The 23742-nt window shown below is 39.5% G+C and overlaps 1 pseudogene; it reads left to right on the top strand.

Moving 5' to 3' along the window:
* Positions 1 to 598: 598 nt before the first annotated feature.
* Positions 599 to 23742, top strand: part of LOC138419509 (zinc finger and SCAN domain-containing protein 12-like) — a 37354-nt pseudogene continuing 14210 nt past the window's right edge.

The following is a 23742-nucleotide window of genomic DNA, read 5'->3' as shown; positions in this document are numbered from 1 at the left end:
AAAATATCATTGAGTATCATGTCATGTGTTATGGCAAGTGTAGAGTAGATTAGTGCACAATGCCTGGAATATAACACACAATAAATGGTAATTATGTTGCTATTATACTTACTGTATCCTTTGGTGCCAGTGTTTATCAAAGCATAGCCTTGCTTAGCCTGCATTAGAATTACTCAAAAGGCCTGGAGAAATGTAGATTCCTGGGCTTCAATCAAAGCTTATTCAATCAGCATCTCACAGGGCAAACCCCAAGAATCTGTATTTTTAACAAATATGATCCTGATTCACAATGTAATAACAATGGAGAAAGCACTGCTGTACATGCTATGCATTTAAAAAAATTTTGTTTCATTTATCCTTTGCAGAAAAATCTGATTTTACTGAAGAGAAAAGAGAGGTTCACACAGTTCTGGTAAATCGTCATAGAGTTAATATGCCAGGACAGTTCTGCTTGATCTCAAACCCTGTGTCCTTTCAACTATTTGAAACAATGAGTTGTGGGGGGAAAAAAATGGTGATCCTGGGAATTAACGATCTGGGAGAATGTTGGGTATCGCTTCAGCCCAGGCACAAGGAGAGAAGGAAAGAAATTAGCAACATGGAGACTGCCCACTACATTGGTGCTGATGAAGGCACTAATTTAGTGCTCATCAAGGAAGAAAATAATAGCTGGCTCTCTCAATCCCCCACATTTATATGGTAAGCCTTACTTCAAAGTCACCCTGGAAAATTACATGACATTTTTATCACAGTCATTTTCAGACTGGGTCATTATCTTTAACCAAACATTTGTGCCACGCTTTGAACAGACACATATATCAGGCGGGCAGTAGATCATGCTAGCAAATTCAGGAGGAGACATTTTCACAATCTTCTCAGGGTTGTCAATCAAGAGATGATGATGGTAAGGGAATGAGGGAAAGAAATGTCAGAGGAAAAAGTTCAACCAAACGGCAAGCCCAGTTATCAACCCAAGGAATTGAAACTGGGGACTGGAATTTCAGCAAAATGGGCCGTTCCTCTTGATATAAATGTCCCTCTTCATTTAGGAGATGATTCTAAATAGTCTATCCCAAACTAGAATCTCAGTCCTATTATGCATTAGTTATATACCTTGAGCAAGTCAATTGAATTCTTAGGATCCCAGTTATTTAACGGGAACAAGGCACAACTTAGGTTATCTCTATGCTATATATCAATTCTGCTTACTGGCTTTAAAAACCTGTGCACAATTTGTCAACTTACTAGCTAGTAGATGTCAAATGTTTGGCCTGGAAATTTGACCTTCCGCCTACCTTTGTAAGTACCTAAAAGGTCTTTTTAGCCTAGGTTGACACTCAACCCAGTCTCTGCTTGCAAGTCCAGTCTGCACTGACACATTCATCAGAAGAGTTTAAAGCAACAAATACCACAGGTAGAGCAACAAGATCTAAGTTTAGAACTTGCTTTTATCCATTCTGCTCTGTGGGAGTTTAAGCCGGCTGTCTGAGTCATTATTTGCTCAATATAAAGAGAACTAATAATATTTAATTTCCAAGATTTCTGCCCAATAAGTAATGTGATACAACAGACTTGTTGCTAAGTATAGTGCCTGAAATATGTGCTCAAATTGTCACCTGAATATGTATAGGTTGTTCTAGTCTTTTAAAATAACAATCCATAGTTACTCCCTAGAAGCAAAGACATATTAGTGTTTTATTATATCAGGTAAAAACAAACCTCTTCTCCTGGCCTGCCTGGTCTCTCCTAGAACAGGCAGAGTGGCTTCAGCCCTTTGCAACCTTTTTTTCCCCCTCTCTAGTAGATATTGCTACAATGTACTGCAGTCATGACATTGTACAAATGATTCCAAGGCGGTAATTTATGGTGCACTGGGCACAATTCATTTTTAGATGTCCAATGAAACAAGGTGTCAACAGTTTATCAATCTCAAACCAAAGGATATAGATCAAGCTTTTAGGAAATATAGCTCTGTATTCTTACGGTGAACTTAGGCAGATGTATGAAGAGTCTAAGAGGTTCAGAGAAAGCCTAGAGAAGTTTTCTGACTACAAACTGGGCTCCAATATTTCATATACATGTTATTTCATTTGAGAAGCATTTGCTGATGTCTGAGAATAAAGCCTAATGTTGGAGCCTAGGACTACAGACAGAAATATGACATGATCCCAAATATCAACTTAGCAAAATCAGATAGAGTTGTAAGATGATAACTGATTTGAGCATTGAGTTCTAAACACAGTCATGCTTGAGGTAAAGCAGATAGAAAGGAAGAAGGACGGATGTTTTCTAGGCCCTGAAATCGGTGCTATAAGTACAATGATGGACACGTATGTTACATTAGTTGTGCTTGCTATCATGGACCTTAAAATTAAGAGTGAAGCCTGGTATCAAACAAGAAAACACACAACTGAACAGCATGATTTATAATCACTTGAAATATGTGAATAAAACACATGTGGTTGGAAGGATCAATACTTTATATAGAGTGGTCATGGAAGGCTTTTTCGAGAAAACAGAGATCAGGAGGCTAAGGCCAGAAGAGGTTTTTATTTAGTCTCCTCGCAGATGCAGAAGGACACTGCTTTTACTCAAGCACTCTGTTAAAACAGATGAATGGATAAGCTCTGATGTTTTTTACCCTTTCCCAAAGAAAAAGGCTGGGATAAGCAATTCTGGGTCCAGGTAGTTAGGTATAAGAATAAGGAAGCCCACCTTAATTAAAATGTCCACCTACACTCAACAGTTTATTTCATTGAGATTTATTAAAACAGATACTTGTCATTAATCAAAAGTCAATTGATTTCTCAAAAAACATTTATAGAGATTTAACAACTCAGTTATGTGTGTTGTGTGGTTGTCAAGGTCTCAATAAATCTGTTTTTTCAAATCAATGTGAATTTAATTAAAATGCAAAAAAAATCTCTTATCTGGTTTTCTTCAAATCCCTATTTTATACAATTAATAGGATGCTATTAAGAGCCTGATTTAGTGACTATAGGGCAGGCGGATTTAGTGTCCATTAAAACAGCCAGTGAGTACCAGAGCAGCAGGAGGAGAGGAGGCTGGGAGAGAGAACCAGCAAGATGTCTGCTGAGGCCATCAGACAGCAGTGGGAGTGAAGCTGAAATATCACAAGGTTTTGACAGACCTTAAATCCTAATTAGTGAGGACACAGACATCCCAATACATACAGGTCATGTGAAAGGCAGATCAAACTACTTCATTCAAATATTTGTGTTATTACTGTCCCATAACCATATTGCATTAGGTTGAACATACACCCTCCTCCTCCAAATTTCTGCTCACTTGGAACGTGTAAATGTGACCCTGTTTGGAAACAGGGTCTTTGTAGTTGTGATCAAATTAAAACAAAGGACTGCTGTCCTTCTAAGAAGAGGGAAATTTGAACGTGAATACACAGAGAAGACCATGAGAAGATGGAGGTAGAGACAGGAGTGATATATCTACAAGTGAGGAACTCCAGGGATTGCTAGAAGCCAAAAGAAGCTGGGAAGAGGCACTCTCCTCTAGAGCTATCCAAGAGAGCATGATCCTGCCAACACCTTTATTTCAGACTTCTAGTTTCCAGAAATGAGACAATAAATTTCTATTGTTTGTAGTACTTTGTAACAGCAGATGAAGAATACCAGTGTAAATAGATCTGTTGGAGTAGAGCTAACCTTTATTATACACCTGCAACTTCAGTCGTATCAGAGTTCTCAAGAAATGTGAACCTAAGACTCCTGTCTATCTATCACCTGGAAGACCTTTGTCATCAACTCTTCTTCTCTCTTTATTGAATATTTACTTTTAAAAGTCAGTTCTTCGGCCTATTGCATGAAGCATTCCCTATAGATTCATCCAGAATGGATCTCTCATTCTAAACTTCTGCTTCAAAATTTCTTCTTTTAAAAGAAAAATTAAAAGAAATAATTTAGTCATGACCTCACTGTCTATTTTGAAATTATATCGTAAAGGCTGATTTGGGGACTTGAATTCGTTCAACAAAATTGTATGAGGTGTCTATTTTATGTCAGATACTGTGTTAGATATAGAGAGCTGCCATGATTAAAAAGTCACTAAATGGTCTTATGATTTTTATGCTTTCATTATTCAGACTACCCACAAGTCATAGTTATATGCACAAAGAAAGCACTAAATGATTATTTTTGCTCTAACACTCAATTCTTTCTACTTCTCCATGGGCAGAGAGGCATAACACAAAGACTCAACAGATCTGGTCAAAACCAGACTCTGCCAGATCATATTTTGTGACTAAGAATATGAGTCTTAACATTCCTGATTTTCATCTTCCTGATTTCTAAAGAAGAGATCATTTCAGCTTGGCAAATTATTATATATAGATGGGTAAACAGCAAGACCTACCGTATAGCACAGGACATTCAATATTCCGTTCTATACTATAGTGGAAGAGAAAAAGAAGGTGGAGATAGCAAAATCCACTTTGTGGGTTTGATGTATGGATTCACTGATTAACAATTGCAATGTAATTCAACAAATATTAGCTGCCTTCCGGGCTTCAGCAGCAGTAAACCCTCAGTCTTTGAACGGTTTTTCTTGCCTCCTTTCACCGGCTCTTTGTATGCAGTGTGTGTAATCAATCATGTCCGACTCTTTCTGACCTGCCAGGCTCCTCTATCCATGGATTTTTCCAGACAAGAATACTGGAGTGGGTTGCCATTTCCTACTCCAGGGAATCTTCTTGACCCAGGGATCAAATGCCTGTCTCTTGTGTCTCCTGCATTGGCAGGGAGCTGCTTTACCACTGTGCCAGTTGGGAAGCCAAGATTAGTTCCTGGCACTTATTCCTTGAATAGACAAAAAAAAAAAAAAAAACCTGGGAAGGCAATAGTTTCTTCTGATGATATTTCAACAACAGAATTCTTTCTTATAAGGACATCCTAGAAAGCTTATGTCAGATACTGACAAAAAAAAAAAAATAAGTAGATACGACAGGTGAAAGGGAAGGATGATCTTTTGAGCAAAGCCAGCAGCAGCCATTAGACTAGATCACAGAAAAGCATTTAACTTCCAGTTGTTCTTAAGCGTATTGATCTCCCCCAACCCTGGAGCCCCTGTAGCCTGCCTGATGGGTAGCTGACCTCAGTGCCCAGCTAGAGTAGTCTCTTCTGCAATTTAATAACTGTCAGTTTCTCACATTTCGCTCAAAATATGAGTTTGGGGAATGGAGAATGAACACTGAAAAACTCTCCAGCTCTTCCTTCCTAATAACCTTGTGTTGCCTCTAAAGATTGAGCTCATGTGCACAGGAATTAATGAAAGAAGAGCAAAGAACACTGCAAGTAATCCATAGGGTCAAACAGGGTGGGAACACCTGGCATCGTGTCTAATTAAGCTTCACAAGGGAAGGAACAGCAGTCATTACACCCATGTCCTCTTCACAAATATGCATTCAATTATGAGCCTCCCCAAGGCCCTGCTTTGCCTCTTTGTCATTCACATACTAGTTTTCTAATTTCTAGTATCCACTCCTTTATCAGGTCATTTCTCTTCTTCTTGTCTTTGCTCTCACATCCTGTCTATCACTAGGACAGACATAATAGGAAGAACAAGCAATCTGAAATCTCCCTGATGGCAGCTGTAATTCTGATCACTTGGAAACTTGTTTCCAACTGTTTCCAACATTTTGTTGAATTGTTCATCCTTTTTGTAAGATTTATTTTAATGTGGACCATTTTTGAAGTCTTTATTAAATTTGTTACAATATTGCTTCTGTTTTATGGTTTTGGGCTGCAAAGTATGTGGGATTTTAGCTCCTCAATCAGGAATTGAACCCATGCTCCCTGAATTGGAAGGCAAAATCTTAACCACTGGACCACCAGGGAAGTCCTAGATGTTCAAGCTTTCACTCTTTCAGTAAGTTCTGACTTAGTGCTGACAATGTTCCAGGCATTGAGAGAGAGAGACATCAAAGTTCTTACCCGCAAGGAGCCACCAATCTAGTGAGAAAAGATTAAAGAAGCCACTTCTGGAAAACAGAATGTAATTTCCACAGTAAAAGTCATATTTTCAGCGTTTTTCATCTTTTGTCAGATACCTACTTTTTCTCCCAGTGGTCCTCTGAAGCAGGCGATTATTGTACCATTTTATAGATAAGGTACCCAAGGCTCAGTGATGTTAAATAATAGAGGTAGAGTGCTACAATTAAGAATGTGCACTTAAAGTCATAACCTCTGAGTAAATTTAAATCTTTCTGTACCTCTTATGGTTCCAAATAGGAAAAGGAGTACGTCAAGGCTGTATATTGTCACCCTGCTTATTTAACTTATATGCAGAGTACATCGTGAGAAATGCTGGGCTGGAAGAAGCACAAGCTGGAATCAAGATTGCCAGGAGAAATATCAATAACCTCAGATATGCAGATGACACCACCCTTATGGCAGAAAATGAAGAGGAGCTAAAAAGCCTCTTGTGGAAAGTGAAAGTGGAGAGTGAAAAAGTTGACTTAAAGCTCAACATTCAGAAAATGAAGATCATGGCATCCGGTCCCATCACTTCATGGGAAATAGATGGGGAAACAGTGGAAACAGTGTCAGACTTTATTTTGGGGAGCTCCAAAATCACTGCAGGTGGTGACTGCAGCCATAAAATTAAAAGATCCTTACTCCTTGGAAGAATGTTATGACCAACCTAGATAGCATATTCAAAAGCAGAGACATTACTTTGCCAACAAAGGTCCATTTAGCCAAGGCTATGGTTTTTCCTGTGGTCATGTATGGATGTGAGAGTTGGACGTGAAGAAAAATGAGTGCTGAAGAATTGATACTTTTGAACTCTTGAGAGTCCCTTGGACTGCAAGGGGATCCAACCAGGCCATTCTGAAGGCGATCAGCCCTGGGATTTCTTTGGAAGGAATGATGCTAAAGCTGAAACTCCAGTACTTTGGCCACCTCATGCAAAGAGTTGACTCATTGGAAAAGACTCTGATGCTGGGAGGGATTGGGGGCAGGAGGAGAAGGGGATGACAGAGGATGAGATGGCTGGATGGCATCACTGACTCAATGGACATGAGTTTGAGTGAACTCCAGGAGTTGGTGATGGACAGGGAGGCCTGGCGTGCTGTGATTCATGGGGTCACAAAGAGTCGGACACGACTGAGTGACTGAACTGAACAGAACTAAACTGTACCTTTTATAAGCCCTAAGACTTTGACCACTTTTGCTTTGTTTTATTTTTTCCCCCCAGAGAGGAGTTGATTTCTCAGTTACGATGAAATACATGGAACTTGAGGTCAATCCCTAAGCTCTCTATTTCCCTCTAGACATATTTTCTCTTCTCAGTTCTGCCTTCATTCTCACCCCTCTCTCATCTATGAGATCTCTGTGTATGACATGGGGGCCAAGGATGAACACTTGTGCATTTGATGGTTTGCAATGCCAAGCATTTCACCCTCTTGAATCCGGTAGGGAAACTTCTGCTGGCCCCCTCGGGCTGCAGTTGAGTGAGCTTTTGCTGCAGACACGGCGGGTGGGCTGCTGGCCGTCATCGGGCCAGGCTGGAGCTGGGCGTCCTCTGGTGCTCACTTGCCCAGGCCAAGAAGGACCAGGAAGAACTTTTGGAAGTATAGATAGAGGAAGAGGAGCTGGAGGAGGAGCATAAATATGCCACTGCTCAGGATCAGAACCTGCAAAAGAACAACACCCACAGCAGGGAGGTCTTCCGATGGTACTTCAGGCACTTCTGCTACCAGGAAACATCAGGGCCCCATGAGGCTTTGAGCTGACTCCGGGAACTTTGCCATCAGTGGCTGAAGCCAGAGACCCACATCAAAGAGCAGATTCTGGAACTGCTGGTGCTGGAGCAGTTCCTGACCATCTTGCCTGAGGAGCTCCAAGCCTGGGTCCAGGAACAGTATCCAGAGAGTGGGGAAGAGATGGTGACTGTGCTGGGGGATTTAGAGAGAGAGTTGGATGAGCCGGGATATCAGATCTCAGTCCGCAATGAGGAACGGGAAATGTTCTTACAGGAGATCGTACCTCTAAGAACAGAACAAGAACCCAGAATGTGCCTTCCGTCTTCCGTCTGTGCAAGCCCAGCCAGAGTGTGAATCTGCAGAACTTGAAGCCCAACAGAAGCAAGATATTGAGACTGGAAATGAGTATAGGAATTTAGAGCAAGAAGTTTCTTAAGAAATGAAACCATATGGGAATATAGCTAGCAAATTTGAAAATGAAATGTCTCAACCAGCTAGGCATGAAAACACATATGAACCTGAAGAAAAAACAGGAGAGTCTTCTGACTATTCAAGGGAAGATAAAGAACCTACATGTGATGAAAATGGAGAGGTCCACCACAAAGAAAACTGCTATCAGTGTAAGGAATGTGGGGAGTCCTTCAGTCAGAGCGGCCTTCAGAGCAGCATCAGAGAATTCACAATGGAGAGAAACCCTACAAATGTGATGTATGTGGAAAAGCCTTTATTTAGAGGACAAGTCTTATAGAATACCAACGAATTCACACTGGAGAGAGATCCTATAAATGTGATAAGTGTGGGAAGGCTTTCACTCAAAGATCAGTCCTCAAGGAACATCAGAAAATGCACACCGGAGAGAGGCCCTATAAATGCGATGGGTGTAGGAATGCCTTCTGAGGAATCATCAGCCTCATTCTGCATCAGAGAATCCACACTGGGGAGAAACCCTACCAATGTGACGAATGTGGCAAAGCCTTCAGACAGAGGCCAGATCTTAGTAAACACCAGAGAATCCATAATAGAGGTGATCCCTATACACGTAAAAGGCGTGGGGAGTCATTTACACAGAACTCAGCTCTTATTCCCGGAGAAGGCAATGGCAACCCACTTCAGTACTCTTGCCTTGAAAATCCCATGGGCGGAGGAGTCTGTGAGCTGCAGTCCAGGGGGTCGCAAAGAGTCGGATAGGACTGAAGCGACTTAGCAGTAGCAGCAGCAATGCCAAGCAGGAGTCATTGTGGGTAACCTTTCAGGCTTGGTCCTTGCTCATCTCTCTGGAACTGAGACAACAGGGCATCTTAAACTCAATAAAAATAAAAGTGTGTGTGTGGGGGGTATTATGGGTTGCATTGTGTCCCCCCAAAAGATAATACTGAAATCTTAACCACTGGTACCTGTGAATGTGACTGTATTTTGGAAAAAGGGTCTTTGGACATGCATTCAATTTAAGATGAGGTCATTTGGGTGAGCTCAAATCCAAAGATGACTGGTGTTCTCACAAGAAGGGAAAAGACACAAAAGGAGGATTTCATGTGATGACAGAGGCAGAGAACAGCACGATGCAGCTGCAAGCTGAGAAATATCAAAGGTCAATGAGTACCATCAGGAGCTGGGAAGAAGCTCAGTAGGGCTTGACCCACAGAGCCTCAGAGGGAGCATGACCCTACTAACACCTTGAGCTCAGACATGTCACCTCTGAATCTATGACAGAATGAATGAATTCCCGTTCTTTTGCAATCAGCCAGTTTGTGGTACTTTGTTATTATGGACATGTAGGAAATGAATATCAGAGGTCTCAAAAATTTCTTAAGAAAATACTTGGACATATGTCCCAGTATGGTGACCATTTCAGACAATCACCACATTTGTTATGTTTCCTTGAGTATTTTTCTGCCCCACATACTTACCAGAAAGTGCTGTTTCTATAGAATTATAAAATGTTTGAGCTGAAATGAACACACTCGTAATCATCATGACTAATTTGTTCTTGTTATGAAGGAATTTTAGTCCTGAGGAAAGCAGCAACTTCTCAAGAGTCAAAGATCAGGATAGGAAGAGATTTCCTGTCTTCCTTCTCTCATGCTTGTGCTCTTTCCTTTAATAGACTGTTTCTTTGGCTCTTCTAATCCCTCAAGTTTTTAAAATAGAAATCTGTGGGCAAAATCCAAACATAGCAGTATACTCTTTCATTCTCCAAATGCATAAAGTGATTCTTGGGTGTAATAGTTATAACTGAAGGATGGATAAATTTGGCTTTTTTTTTCCCCTTTAAATTAGAACACATATGTACAGAAGAAATTTTTCTAAAGTTTAGAAGTGGTCAAACCTTTATACAAAACAGCAACAAAATTTACATAATCACTAAAGCTGTTAATAAATTCATAACTCTAATTTTGGATACAATTAATATTCCTAATGTTTGTGCTAATGATTTGTATGACAACCCCATTTGTGTGAAATCCCATTGAAATGGTAATTGACTTGCACAATTCAAAAGGTAAGAAGTGCTGCTGCTGCTACTGCTAAGTCGCTTCAGTAGTGTCTGACTCTGTGCGACCCCATAGACAGCAGCCCACCAGGCTCCCCCATCCCTGGGATTCTCCAGGTAAGAACACTGGAGTGGGTTGCCATTTCTTTCTCCAATGCATGAAAGTGAAAAGTGAAAGTGAAGTCGCTCAGTCGTGTCCGACTCTTAGAGACCCCATGGACTGCAGCCCACCAGGCTCCTCCATCCATGGGATTTTCCAGGCAAGAGTACTGGAGTGGGGTGTTTCATTGCCTTCTCTGACATAAGAAGTGAGTGCTTCACAAATGTATGGAAAACTTTATAAAAATAAGTAAATGCAAATTAAAAAAACATGACACTCATTTTTTTCCTATCAGATCATTGCTTAAAAAAATAACATAAAAGTCTGGCAAGTCTATCCTAAAACAAATAGCTTTATATTCTATGGTCAAGATTGTATATTAGAAAATAATCAATCATTATGAATGAAAAACATTAAAATGTGCACATATTTTGACCCTGTAATTCCAGCTCTAGAAATTTATGTACAGGGAAAAAGCTTATATATTGTAATTCCTTGACCCCAAAAGTTTGCAAGATGAAGTATAAATAAATGCACAGCAATTGAGGGGAGTTTAGGTATACTATATTGTAGGATATTATGTGGGCATTAAAAATATTCACAAAAAATTTTAATAGCATGAAGTGAAAAGTGAAAGTGTTAGTCACGCAGTCATGTTCAGCTCTTTGCAACCTCACAGACTGTAGCCAACCAGGCTCCTCTGTCCCTGGAATTCTCCAGGCAAGAATACTGGAGTGGGTTGCTGCTCCCTTCTGCAGGGGTCTTCCCAACCCAGGGATTGAACCCAGGTCTCCTGCATTATAGGCAGATTCTTTACCATCTGAGGTACCAGAGAAGCCATTTAACAGCATAGAATGCTTACTTTATGGTACCAACGGTAGCAAGAAAGGGTAAAAATAAAAATACAACAGCTCATCTATGCATACTTAAAGCCATTACAAACAGATGCAAAAAATAAACTGTTCCCACTGCTGCTGCTGCTGCTAAGTCACTTCAGTGTCCAACTCTGTATGACCCCATAGATGGCAGCCCACCAGGCTCCGCCATCCCTGGGATTCTCCAGGCAAGAACACTGGAGTGGGTTGCCATTTCCTTCTCCAATGCATGAAAGTGAAAAGTCAAAGTGAAGTCGCTCAGTCGTGTCTGACTCTTAGCGACCTCATGGACTGCAGCCCACCAGGCTCTTCCGTCCATGGGATTTTCCAGGCAAGAGTAAACTTTTCCCACTACACTGCTGCAAATTTGGTGTCATCCTCCTCTCAGACCATCACTCTGCATATATGTTCAGGGAATGTGCACACATATATATGAATTGAAAAAAAGAAATGTTGTAACCCAGTTTCTTTTTCTCTCTCCATTCCAAAAATGTGTTCTATTGTTAGAAAACAGAAGTTACCAAGTGGTTACAAAATAGATAATTATGCATGTTTAAAAGAAGAGAGATCTAAGCTCGCCAGACAAGCTAGCCAGACAGACTGAAACATGAAAAAGGCATCTGTTTGGGTGACACCTAGAGAGGGTGTTGATGGAAAAGAAGAAGATATCTCTTTGAGGTATAAGCCCTTATTTCTCTTCCCCGCTGCTCATCCTCTCTTGACTTTGGTAAACTGTTCCTCTCTCACTTAGACCAAAAGTTTTCAGCTGGAACACCTATATTTCTTTTAATAAGATCTTGACCTGCCTTTGATGTTAAGTGCTGCATTCTTCATTTATGGCACCAACTGTAGCAAGGAAGGGTAAAAATAAAAATATAACAGCTAATCTATGCATACTTAAAGCCGTTACAAAAAGATGAAATTGATACTTTTGAACAGTGGTGGTATTGGAGAAGACTCTTGAGAGCCCCTTGAACTGCAAGAAGATCAAACCAGTCAATCCTAAAGGAAATCAATCCTGAATATTCATTGGAATGACTGATGCTGAAGCTGAAATTCCAATACTTTGGCCACCTCATGTGAAGAGCTGACTCATTGGAAAAGACCCTGATGCTGGGAAAGACTGAAGTTGAGAGGAGAAGGGGACGACAGAGGATGAGATGGTTGGATTGCATCACTGACTTGATGGACATGAGTCTGAGCAAGCTCCAGGAGTTGGTGATGGACAGGGAAGCCTGGCATGCTTCAGTCCATGGGGTCACAAAGAGTCAGACCTAACTGAGTGACTGAACTGAATTCAACTGACCTCCTTCACTGACAATCTAGCAGTCAATAGACTACTGATCCAAATGGGTCAATTTAAATACTTTTTGGGGTTTTAAAAATAGAACTGTAAAAGAGACTTCACCATTTCTAGTAACAGAAGCTTAAGACTGTGATGTTCTTCTGCGTGTTTTGGCAGCTCTGCTTCTCAACACACCGCAGGGGAGAAGCCAGTGTTCAGTGAGAGAGGATAATGCCAGCAGACAGGGGAGGCAGAGACTTACGCCAGAGAGAGATCTGGCTGGATTCTCATCTCTGGGAAAAGTAGTATCAACACTTTTGCCCTCTGTATGGTTTATTGAACATTCAATTCTCTCCAAAACTCGAGAATCTTTCTGATGAGAACCTCTGTTTCCTTACACTAACTTGACTTTCATCTCTTGACAATGTAACAACAAAAATAAGTTTCATGAAGAAGCATGACATCTGCAAAAGATAACATCGTGTCCTGCAAAAGGCAGAATATACACAGTGGCTGCAGAGCAAGATATGATGTTAAGAGATGAAACTAGAAACATGGACCAGGATCAGATGGTAAAGGACTTCAATTGCCATTCTTAAAAATGAGAAATATAGCCTGTTACCAACATGGAAACTCTGAGTGACTTTCAGCTGAGGACTGGCATGATCAGTTTGTGGTTTTAGAAGCACCTCTCCAGTGGAGGTGTGGAGAAAATATTGGTACATAACAAAAGCAAAGGCAACAATTCAATTTGGAATCTATTACGATAGTTACTGTGAAAGACTATGAAGGCTAGATGTAGTGCAGTACTGTGAAAAAATGTAGAAGAGGCAACTGAAAATATTAAGCTACTTTGGCAGGTCATGACTCTGTGTGTGCGTATATCCACCATCCAGTCTGACAAGATTCTAGGGTTAAGGTTAGGGTCTGGCTTCCCAGGTGGTGCTAGGGATAAAGAATCTGCCTGTCAATGCAGGTGACTTAAGAGAGGCAGGTTTAAGGCCTGGGTCAGGAAGATCCCCAGAAGGAAATGGCAACCCACTCCAGTATTCTTGCCTGAAAAATTCCATGGGAAGAGGAGCCTGGAGGGCTACAGTCCACGGAGCCACAAAGAGTCAGAAAATGATTAAGTGATTGAGTGCACAGGGTTATGGTCATATATTAAAAGAACAATCCTGGGTAACATCATTTCTCTTAAGATGAATTTTTATTGTCAGACTTTAGAAACATTGCATTTTAGATATAGAACACAAATTTCTCTCCCCTTATAGACTCACAGTAAGTCTGTACAAAGCATGTTGCGATCAATGCATCTGAAATAAATAATCATTTTTGTTGTTGGACTGATAATCAAGGAGGAATGTTGCCTTTTACAAAAAGGAAAATTATGGAAAATAAAAATTTAAAAAAGAGCTTTAAATTAAAAGATGGTTGCTCCTTGGAAGAAAAGCTATGACAAACCTAGGCAGCATACTAAAAAGCAGAAACATTACTTTGCCAACAAAGGTCTATCCAGTCAAAGTTATGGTTTTTCAATAGTCATGTATGGATATGAGAGTGGGACTATAAAGAAAGCTGAGCACTTAAGAATTGATGCTTTTGAACTGTGGTATTGGAGATGACTCTTGAGAGTCCCTTGGACAGCAAGGAGATACAACCAGCCCATCCTAAAGGAAATCAGCCCTGAATATTCATTGCAAGGACTGATGCTGAAGCTGAAGCTCTAATACTTTGGCCACCTGATTCGAAGAACCAACTCACTGGAAAAGACCCTGATGCTGGGAAAGATTGAAGGCAGGAGGAGAAGGGGATGACAGAGGATGAGAAGGTTGGATGACATCACCGACTCAATGGACATGAGTTTGAGAAAGCTCTGGGAGTTGGTGATGGACAGGGAAGCCTGGCATGCTGCAGTCCTTGGGGTTGCATAGAGTTGGACACAACTGAGCAACTGAACTGAACTGAAAAAAGAGCTTAAATACGGCTCTAAAGCAAATTAAAGATTAATGACAAGCAAAATCAAATTTCTTTTGTGACCCATCTTCCTCCACCTGCAGATAGCTCTACACAACACTGCAGAAGGAATCACATTAGTTTCAAATTTAAAGGGAATTACGCTAGCAAAGTAATTGCTAAACCTCCAGTAGCACCTGTCTCCAACAACTTCCTAGTTTATCCAAATGAGTAGGAGGAGGAGTATCAGCCAACGTGCCCTGGCTCTTGCCTGGCAGTTCAGAGAATTGCGTGACCTTTGTTCTTGGAGAGGAAATTGCAGCTTGTAAAAGCACATCTACGGAAAGAGCTTGCTACTCACAGTGCAATCATACTTGCCAGCTCACTGCTGTCATCCATCTCCAATGGCATTGATTTCTTGGAAGAAATGAAAATAACCAGGCAAAATAGTTGAGAAGATATTTTGCCATAACATAATATACCCAGCTGCAAACACAATCTCTATTACTTGTCATTAGTAACTTCCTTCCTGCCATTTTCCACGATGTCCTCAAGACTATAAATGCCACAGAGGGATATTTATTTGGATTTAGTATTTTCTCAGGTTTTTTTTTTAAGAGTTTGTATCCTTAATATTCATTAAAAACTAATAAGCAATAGCAAATGGTTGCTTGCTTCCTCATTTTCTCTTCAGTGAGAACTGGTGTCTTAGGCAAAAGGCAACTGGATTTAGGAATCTACTGAGGAGCATTTGAGTAGCGATGGTAAGCAGCTTGATCTGGAATAACTTTTCTGTGCCTCAGTTTTCCATCTGTAACAGTAGCTTAAAAACTGGGCCCAGATCATAGTATTGTTGGGGGATGCAATAGAAGGTTCAAGGGAAAACTAGAAGCATTTCTCCCATATGTTGGAACTGAAAATAGTTATCTAGTATGGTATTCATATTTTCTATTATTAACTCCAGAATTAGCATATCGTGGCTTCTCATTACATCTTTGATAAAGGCCAGATCAAGGAGTTTGGGTTTCATCTGGGAGGCAATAAAAAGCCATCTTGCCTCCTAAGCATACATATTCATGCCAAATGCTATGATTGTATTAAACTATAGTAGCTAAACCTATCAACTAGAAGCTTAGAGATAGTCAACAAGGGGATGTAGCAACAATCCAAGTGAACAGAGTTGAAAGACCTGGTTACAGTGACAATTAGATATCAAAGGGAGGATAGATTTAAGAGATCATTTGGCAAAAATCTGATAAATTGCTTCATAGAATCAAGGGAATTTAAAAGTTAATTTCAATATATCATTATTCCTGCAATAACTCTTTTGGTGCCCAGTCTGTGGCATCAAGGCTAAGGTTTTTCCAATAGGCATGTATGGATGTGAGAGTTGGACTATAAAGAAAGCTGAGCACTGAAGAATTGATGCTTTTGAACTGTGGTGTTGGGGAAGACTCTTGAGAGTCCCTTGGACTGCAAGGTAATCCAACCAGTCCATCCTAAAGGAGATCAGTCCTGACTGTTCATTGGAAGGATTGATGTTGAAGCTGAAGCTCCAATACTTTGGCCACCTGATGCAAAAAGATGACTCATTTGAAAAGATCCTGATGCTGGGAAAGATTGATGGAAGGAAGAGAAGGGGATGAGAGGATGAGATGGTTGGATATCATCACTGACTCAATGGACATGAGTTTGGGTAAACTCTGGGAGCTGATGATGGACAGGAGGCCTGGTGTGCTGCAGTCCATGGGATTGCAAAGAGTTTGACACAATTAAGTGACAGAACCGAACTGATGGCACTGGGAACTCAAATGCACGCTCAGTTGTGCAAGAGCTCAACATATGTTTGGCTGGGTAAGGATTTCAGCTGGAGAACTTTCTGAACAATTCCTTTTCAGTATACATGGATTTCAGCAAGATGCCAGTTCTACCTGCATTTGCTGTTTTCTTGAAGGGCAAGTTTATAAAAGCCAGGAAAAATATCTGCCTTCAGATTAGGTGGTCATTTATTATCCAAGCTTTAATTAAATTAAATTTTTTTTAGAGTGGAAATTTGATGTCAGTCATAATAGATCTCAGCAAAGGAAGGAGGGGAAGACAAGTCATACCATGTGAGAAGCAATTCAGAGAGGATTTCCTGGAGATAAATATTTGTAATGTAATTATAGATCTGTCATCAACACCACTATAATTTACTGTCAATCACCACACTGATAGGATCTTACCTTTCAAGGTATAACTTTCCTTCATTGCAATTATCTCCAGGATGAATTTTCATGCTCAAAGCCCCCAACTTAGAATTATTTTGACATAAGTTTTAAAAATTGATATTTCTATGCCAATACACAATGAAGGGGAACATTGAAAGGTCTCTGAATCTATCACTTATGTGTCTGAACATTAGTTGTAAATTGTTAGGAATACACATTGGTATTTTTACCACATTCTGCCTTTTCCTGACATACCTCACCTGAATGACCGATTTGGGATAGAGGTAGGGAAAGTCAGATAAAAGGTCTCACACAATCCAAACATTTAAAACTTTTATTTAAAAGAATTTTTAATGCAAATATGCTAGATATTGGATTTAAACCTAAGTCCTTTCAATTTTCTCAACCCAGTCTCTCTAAATTATGTTTTTTTTTTCTTTTTCATTTATTGCTGCTATTCAATATCCATCATCTGGGCTACTCAACAGCTTCCTAAATTATATTTCTGCCCATAATATTTAGCTCTCCATTTGTGAGCGTGTGATAAGTCCCTTCAGTCATGTCCAACTCTGTGTGACCCTATGGATTGTAGTCTGCCAGGCTCCTCTATTCAGGGGATTTTCCAGACAAGAATACCAGAGTGGGTCGCCATGCCCTCCTCAGGAGGTCTTCCCAATCCAAGGATGAAACCTGTGTCTCTGATGCCTTTATTCTTTATCACTAGTGCCACCTAGGAAGCCCTTGGGAAGTAAATCCATTTACTACTCTTTTTTTCTTTTTTCCATGAAAGGGGTTAGAATTAAAAAATAAACTGTAGTTCATTTGCATAACAATTAATCCTCATAGATTTGAGGGACAGATTCTTAACCACCTTGGTAGTTAAGAAGCAGCGGTGAATTGAGGAGGAGACAGAGGGGACTTCTTAGAGTAAGAGCTACAGAGATGGCTCTGTTTTCACGGACTTTTCAGAAACCTAGAAAAGACCTGCTCATCCTCTGCAACTGTGCACAAAGCAGACAGACCATTAGTGAGGACTGGCTAGCCTGTTCTTAGCCTTACTACATAGCACATTAGCCTAAGCCAAGAACTGCAGAGAATATGTTATGAAATGTTTTGACCTCCTGTCTACCTTCAATGTCATTCTTTTCATTTAGTTAACACTATTATGTTCTAGGAGTTTTTCTAAGACCTTCATGTGTATGTGAAATCGCTCAGTCATGTCCATCTATTTGCGACCCCATGGACTGTAGCCTACCAGGCTCCTCCATCCATGAGATTTTCCAGGCAAGAATATTGGAGTGGATTGCCATTTCCTTCTCTCAGAGATCTTCCCGACCAAGGGGTTGAACCCGGGTCTCCCGCATTGTAGGCAGGTGCTTTACTGCCTCAGCCACTAGGGAAGTCCAAGACCTTCATAGGCATTATCTTACTGAATCCTTAAAATATTTCTAGGAGTTGATACTATTATTATCTTTATTTTATGCGTGACTAAACTAAAGCCACGTTTGACTCCACAGCCTATCTTTTTTCCCCTTAATTTTATTACACAGTCATCCCAGGCAACAAATTAGTAAATAGTTCTAGGAAGAGTCTGAGTAATTATGACTAATTATTTCACAAAACCAAAAACCAAGTTTGTCTTCAACTCACTTGCATGATTTTCCAATCATGTACTTGCGAAGTTGGGGGGGATTGGAAAACTATTACTGTCTGAAAAACAATCTTCTAATTTAAACTCTAAAGCCTTGTCTCCAGCCAATATTCCTGAGCAAATTCATTAGAAAATAACATCTCATTTGAGTAATTTGTGATATCTTTAACTGAGATTAATAATATAATGAATATAATGTTCTTAAAAATAAGAACATAATAACTTGAAATTGACCTCAACACTGCACTTAAGTCTTACGGACATAGGGAATTTGTTTGGCCAATGTTATCTTATCCCCAAGAAATGGTCCATGCTTTCTATACTCTGAGGAGAAGAAAACAGAAAAACTAAGAGATAAGTGGGAGGAGAGAAAGTTAGAGAAGGGTGTAGACTGGAGTTCAAAATCCTGTTATTTTAATATTATTAAAATCAATATTCTTCTTAAGTAGAAAAAATGAATTACCCTAATGCTCATGAAAACATAATAAATAACTCCAGGATACTTTATAATGCACATCTACAAAAGTAATGTACTCTGTAATGATGACAGAGCTCATTGTCATCAGTAATGTGGCATGTTTATGAAGGACATCCAAATTTTAATTAGCCTATGCTAAACGGCTTTAGTATCAATTTAGGTGAAATGTGACACTTGGTAGAACCATTTGGATGGCTGCTAGGAATAACTCGTAGACCAGAATACCCAAGAGAATACTATTTCATTAAAGGACAATAATTCTGGTAGGAATTGAGACAGGATCTGAAAATGGGACAGGGAAAATAGGAGAAGTCACTTGAAAATACCGTACAGGGGTAACAATTCGGCGTCTCTTGTTTGTAGCAACTTAAAGGCATCAACTTCCTATACTAAAGAAAATAATTACCACTCTAAACAATCACAAAAAGACACACATGTTCATTGTGTTCACAATAAACTTGATTGTATACAGATCTACTGCATGTGAGCTCTGTTTGAATAAGCAGTATATTATGTTCACATTTTTATTAATCATGAAGCTTTGGACAATAACACTCTCCTTGATGAAGATATTGCAAGTCTTTGCATGTACACAGGTAAAATTCAAATTGTAGTTCCACCACTAGTTACTAGGAATATGAGTTTGAACAAGTTATTTCACTTCCCAAGTCTTAATTTGTACAAATATCATCGTTGTTGGGAATAATAAAGAATAAAGTGAAAGTGAACATATCTGATTTAATAAGTTCTGTATACATTAAAATAGTAGATGGAAAATAGCTATGCTTGAAGATGAAAAGTATATACATGTGAGTATGCTTCATGCTCTGAATCAGCCTGACTAGCCTCCAGCTTTCACTGTGTATGAATTATGTGAATAACATTATTTCTCTAAAGCCTATTTTTTCCCATCTGTAAAATGAGTATGCTAAGACTGGTTGTTTAAAATGAGCATACTAATACTAGTTGTTTAATCTTGTTTGTGTATGTTTAGGTATATGCCATTTTCATTCTATATATCTCTAGTTTTTGGAAACTCGACAGTAAGTCTGAGTTCAAGAGTGGTTTTAAAAGTGCCTGTGAGAGAGTTCATGGAAAAGAACCTCTTGAATTCATGAGATGCTTAATAAATAAATGTCAAGGGTTGGGGGGCGGAGATCTAAAAGGTTTGTGGTTGCCTTGTAGAAGCTCAGAGTTTTCTGGAAAATTCAGTATGTAGTAGTATAACAATTTAAAAAAATACTCATGACCAAATTGCTATGAGAGCATACAGCAGAGCACTTTTGAAGAGGATGCAATCAAAAACTAGGTAGAGTCAGACATGACTTAGTAACTAAACAACAACAATTTTCAAGACAGGGAACAGAGTTCAGAATTATCCAGAGGAGAACATGTATTACAAGGAGACATCATTGTGTTATGACCAGCTTAGGAAATATCTTGGTGTTCTGGCAAACCTTGAAAATTGGGCTTGAACAAATAGGTGTATGTGGGTGGTATGGAGGCTGACAATAGGTTGGAGCAGGCTTTAAAGTGTAATTATGTGTCTGTGTGTACATGAGTTAAAAACACTTAACATGAGATCTAGCCTCCTAAATTTATAAGTGTTGAGTATAGTACTGTTAACGATAGGGACGCTGTTGCTGAGAAGGTTTCTAGAACTTATTCACCTTTCAGAACTGAAACTTTATACCCCTAGCACAACATCTTCCTGTTCCTTTGCCATCCCCCAACCCCTGGCAAGCACTATTCTACTGTCTGCTTCCAAGAAAGTGACTATTTTCAGATAATCTCACATAAGTGGAATCACACATTATATGCCTTTCTGTGGCTGTCTTATTTCACCTAGCAAGAAGTCCTCAAGATTGACCCATATGCATAGGCAGGATTTCCTTCTTTTTAGGGCTGAACAATTAATTCAGTTGTATGTAAATACCACATTTTCTTTTTCCATTCGTGAGTTGAAGGGAATTAGCTTGTTTCCAATTCTTGGCTATTATGAAAATAATGTAAAATGGCAGGACTCTTTGCGACCCCATGGACTATAGTTCTCCAGGCTTCTCTGTCCTTGGGATTCTCAGGCAAGAATACTGGAGTGGATTGCCATCCCCTTCTTCATGGGACCTTCCTGACCCAGGGATTGAACTTGGGTCTCTTGCATTGCATACAGATTCTTTACCACCTGAGCTACCAGGGAAACCCATAAAATGGCATAGGCACTATAGAAAACAATATGAAGGTTTCTCAAGAAATTAAAAATAAAAGATTTGGTTAAGGAGCTTTTTATTTTCTTTGTGGCTTTCTCTTCATCTGTTGAGTGAGAGCAAGAGAAAAAGAGAGAGAGAATTAGGGAGACTGTGATATCAAAGTGGGGTGGAGAAGACCAGGAGAGAGAGAGGGAATGAATAATTTGTCTAACTTGTATTTGGATTGTCACTGTACTAAGCATATTAGGTTTCTCAGTTCAAGTTGATGCTGAACTTCTTATTAGCCCCGGGAATGTAGACAAGCCTCACAGTCTCTGCGCTTTTGTTTACCAACCCCTAGTGAGGGTATAATGATTGTACTTCTGTGTGTTCTTTGGATGATCACATGAGATCAACCCACTGCATTACTTCTGCGATGCAGGTTCGTGTTTACAAGGCCTTTTTTCATGTTATTATTATTCTACACCTGCTTGGGCATATTTTGTAATGGCAGAGACCAACCAAAATATCTATCAAAGGTTTCCTTTCTGCTTGCATGAGGAGCTGAAATATGACCACTGAGATTGCCTGCTGAGACAATCAAAACGAATATTTACTTAGGCTAGTAATGATCAATGTCTTCTGAGTAATATGGAAATTGAGTTCAACACCAGAAATAAAGCCGAGGCTCTGAAACTAAGCAAAACAGTATTACCTAATGTACTCCCCTACATAATTGCTTGTCTTCGGCTGCAATTTGCACAATACAGGGATCATTTATGTGCACTTATATATTTTACTGTTGACTGCATGACTGTGCAACACGTCCGGGGAAAGGAAGCCCCAGTAATAAGAATTCATCAAACATCCACAATTGCTTCTTAAAAAAAAAAAAAAGCCTCTAAGGAGAGTCTTTACACCAAATCCATTTATGAGCTGTCAGAAACTGTCAAAGACAAAGCCTGGAAACTGGAATTGGGGCTGAGTTCTGCTCTTACCTCACCTGCAGGGATCTTAAGCAAATTGCTTCATAAAATCTCTAGGGGAAAGAGCAGGCCAAGCAGAGTGTTATCACCCACATTCTCACAGAGAAGTTCAAGAACTCCTGGTAAAGGTCATCAGTCTCACACTGTGAAGCAGCCAGCTCTTGTAGACAGAAGATAAACTGGGTAGATTTGCTTCAAACCTCCCTGTGGGGAGCATGATCCTTAATGAGGCCCCCAAACCAAAGGCAACTGAAGATTTTGAAGATGGACTGAAATCAGATAGGTAATGGCCCCAGAGCACAGCTGGTTACTCCTTTTTTCCCCTACTTATTCACAGGAAACCAGCAAGGTATTACTCGGTATTACTGTTAAAATTACTTGATAAAGATATCGGTGTGTCTCCTGCCACTAACCTATTAAATTGTGTGTTCCCAGAAAGGCTGAAAAAAAATTCAGTTACTAAACCACTTCAGAGTTTCAAGGCACAGGAAGGACAATGGAGGTTTTACTTTTGCTGATTATTTTTCATACCAAAAAAAAAAAATTTTATAAGCTAGATCCCAATAAATAATTATTTATCCTGCCAAAATATGTTGTATTTCATAGACCTTTGGAACAAAAGGACACATAACTGTAAGAAGGAGTGGTTTTCATTTATTGTGTTCCTAGTGTCCTATAAATAAACAAACTCATTAATATCAGGCATTATGCATGCTAGTTTTTTCAAATAAGTATAAATTAAAAAAAGAACATTTTGGATGTCAAGTAATTCTTAACAAAACTAGACACCTACATGTAAACAAATAAAATTAGATCACTCCTTAACATTATATGCAAAAACTCAAAATGGATTAAAGACCCAAATGTAAGAGTGGATACTATAAAACTCTTAGAGAAAAATGTAGGCAGAGCACTCTTTGACATAAGCTGCAGCAAGATCTTTTTTGATTCACCTCCAGAGTAAATAAAATAAAAACAGAAATAAAGAATTGGTTTCTAATTAAACTTAAAAGCTTTTGCACAGCAAAGGAAACCCTAAACAAACTAAAAAGACATTTCTCACAATGGTAGAAAATATTGGCAAGCAAAGCAACAGAGAGAGATTAATCTCCAAAATATACAAACAGCTCATGCAGCTCAATATCAAAAAGACAACTCAATCAAAAAATAAGTGTAAGATCTAAATAGATATTTCTCTAAAAGAAGAGATACATGTGGCAAAAAAGCACATGAAAAGACGCTCAACATCAGTGATTATTAGAAAAATGCAAATCAAAACTACAATGAGGTATCACCTCACATCATTCACAATGGCCATTATCAAAAAACTTACGAACAATAACTGCAGGAAAGGACATGGATAAAGGGGAACTCTCCTACACTATTAATCGGAATGTAAATTGGTAAAGCCATTATGCAGAACAGTATGGAGTTTCCTTAAAAAGACTAAAAATAGGACTACTATATGACCCATGCTAAAGCTGAGGCTCCAATAATTTGGCCACCTGATGTGAAGAACTGACTCATTGGAAAAGACCCTGATGCTGGGAAAGATTGAAGGCAGGAGGAGAAGGGAACAACAGAGGATGAGATGGTTGGATGGCATCACTGACTCGATGGACATGAGTTTGAGCAAACTCTGGGAGACAGTGAAGGACAGGGAAGCCCGGCATGCTGTAGTCCATGGGGTGGCAGAGTCTCATATGACTGAGTGACAGAACTGAATTGATGACCCAGCAACCCCAATCCTGGACACAAACCCAGAGAAAACCATGATTCAAAAAGATACATA

The sequence above is a fragment of the Ovis canadensis genome, chromosome 14 (genome assembly GCF_042477335.2).
Source record: "Ovis canadensis isolate MfBH-ARS-UI-01 breed Bighorn chromosome 14, ARS-UI_OviCan_v2, whole genome shotgun sequence".
Classification (NCBI taxonomy): Eukaryota; Metazoa; Chordata; class Mammalia; order Artiodactyla; family Bovidae; genus Ovis; species Ovis canadensis.
Note: the sequence above shows the minus strand (reverse complement) of the source record. Positions and strands in the feature narration are given on the sequence as shown.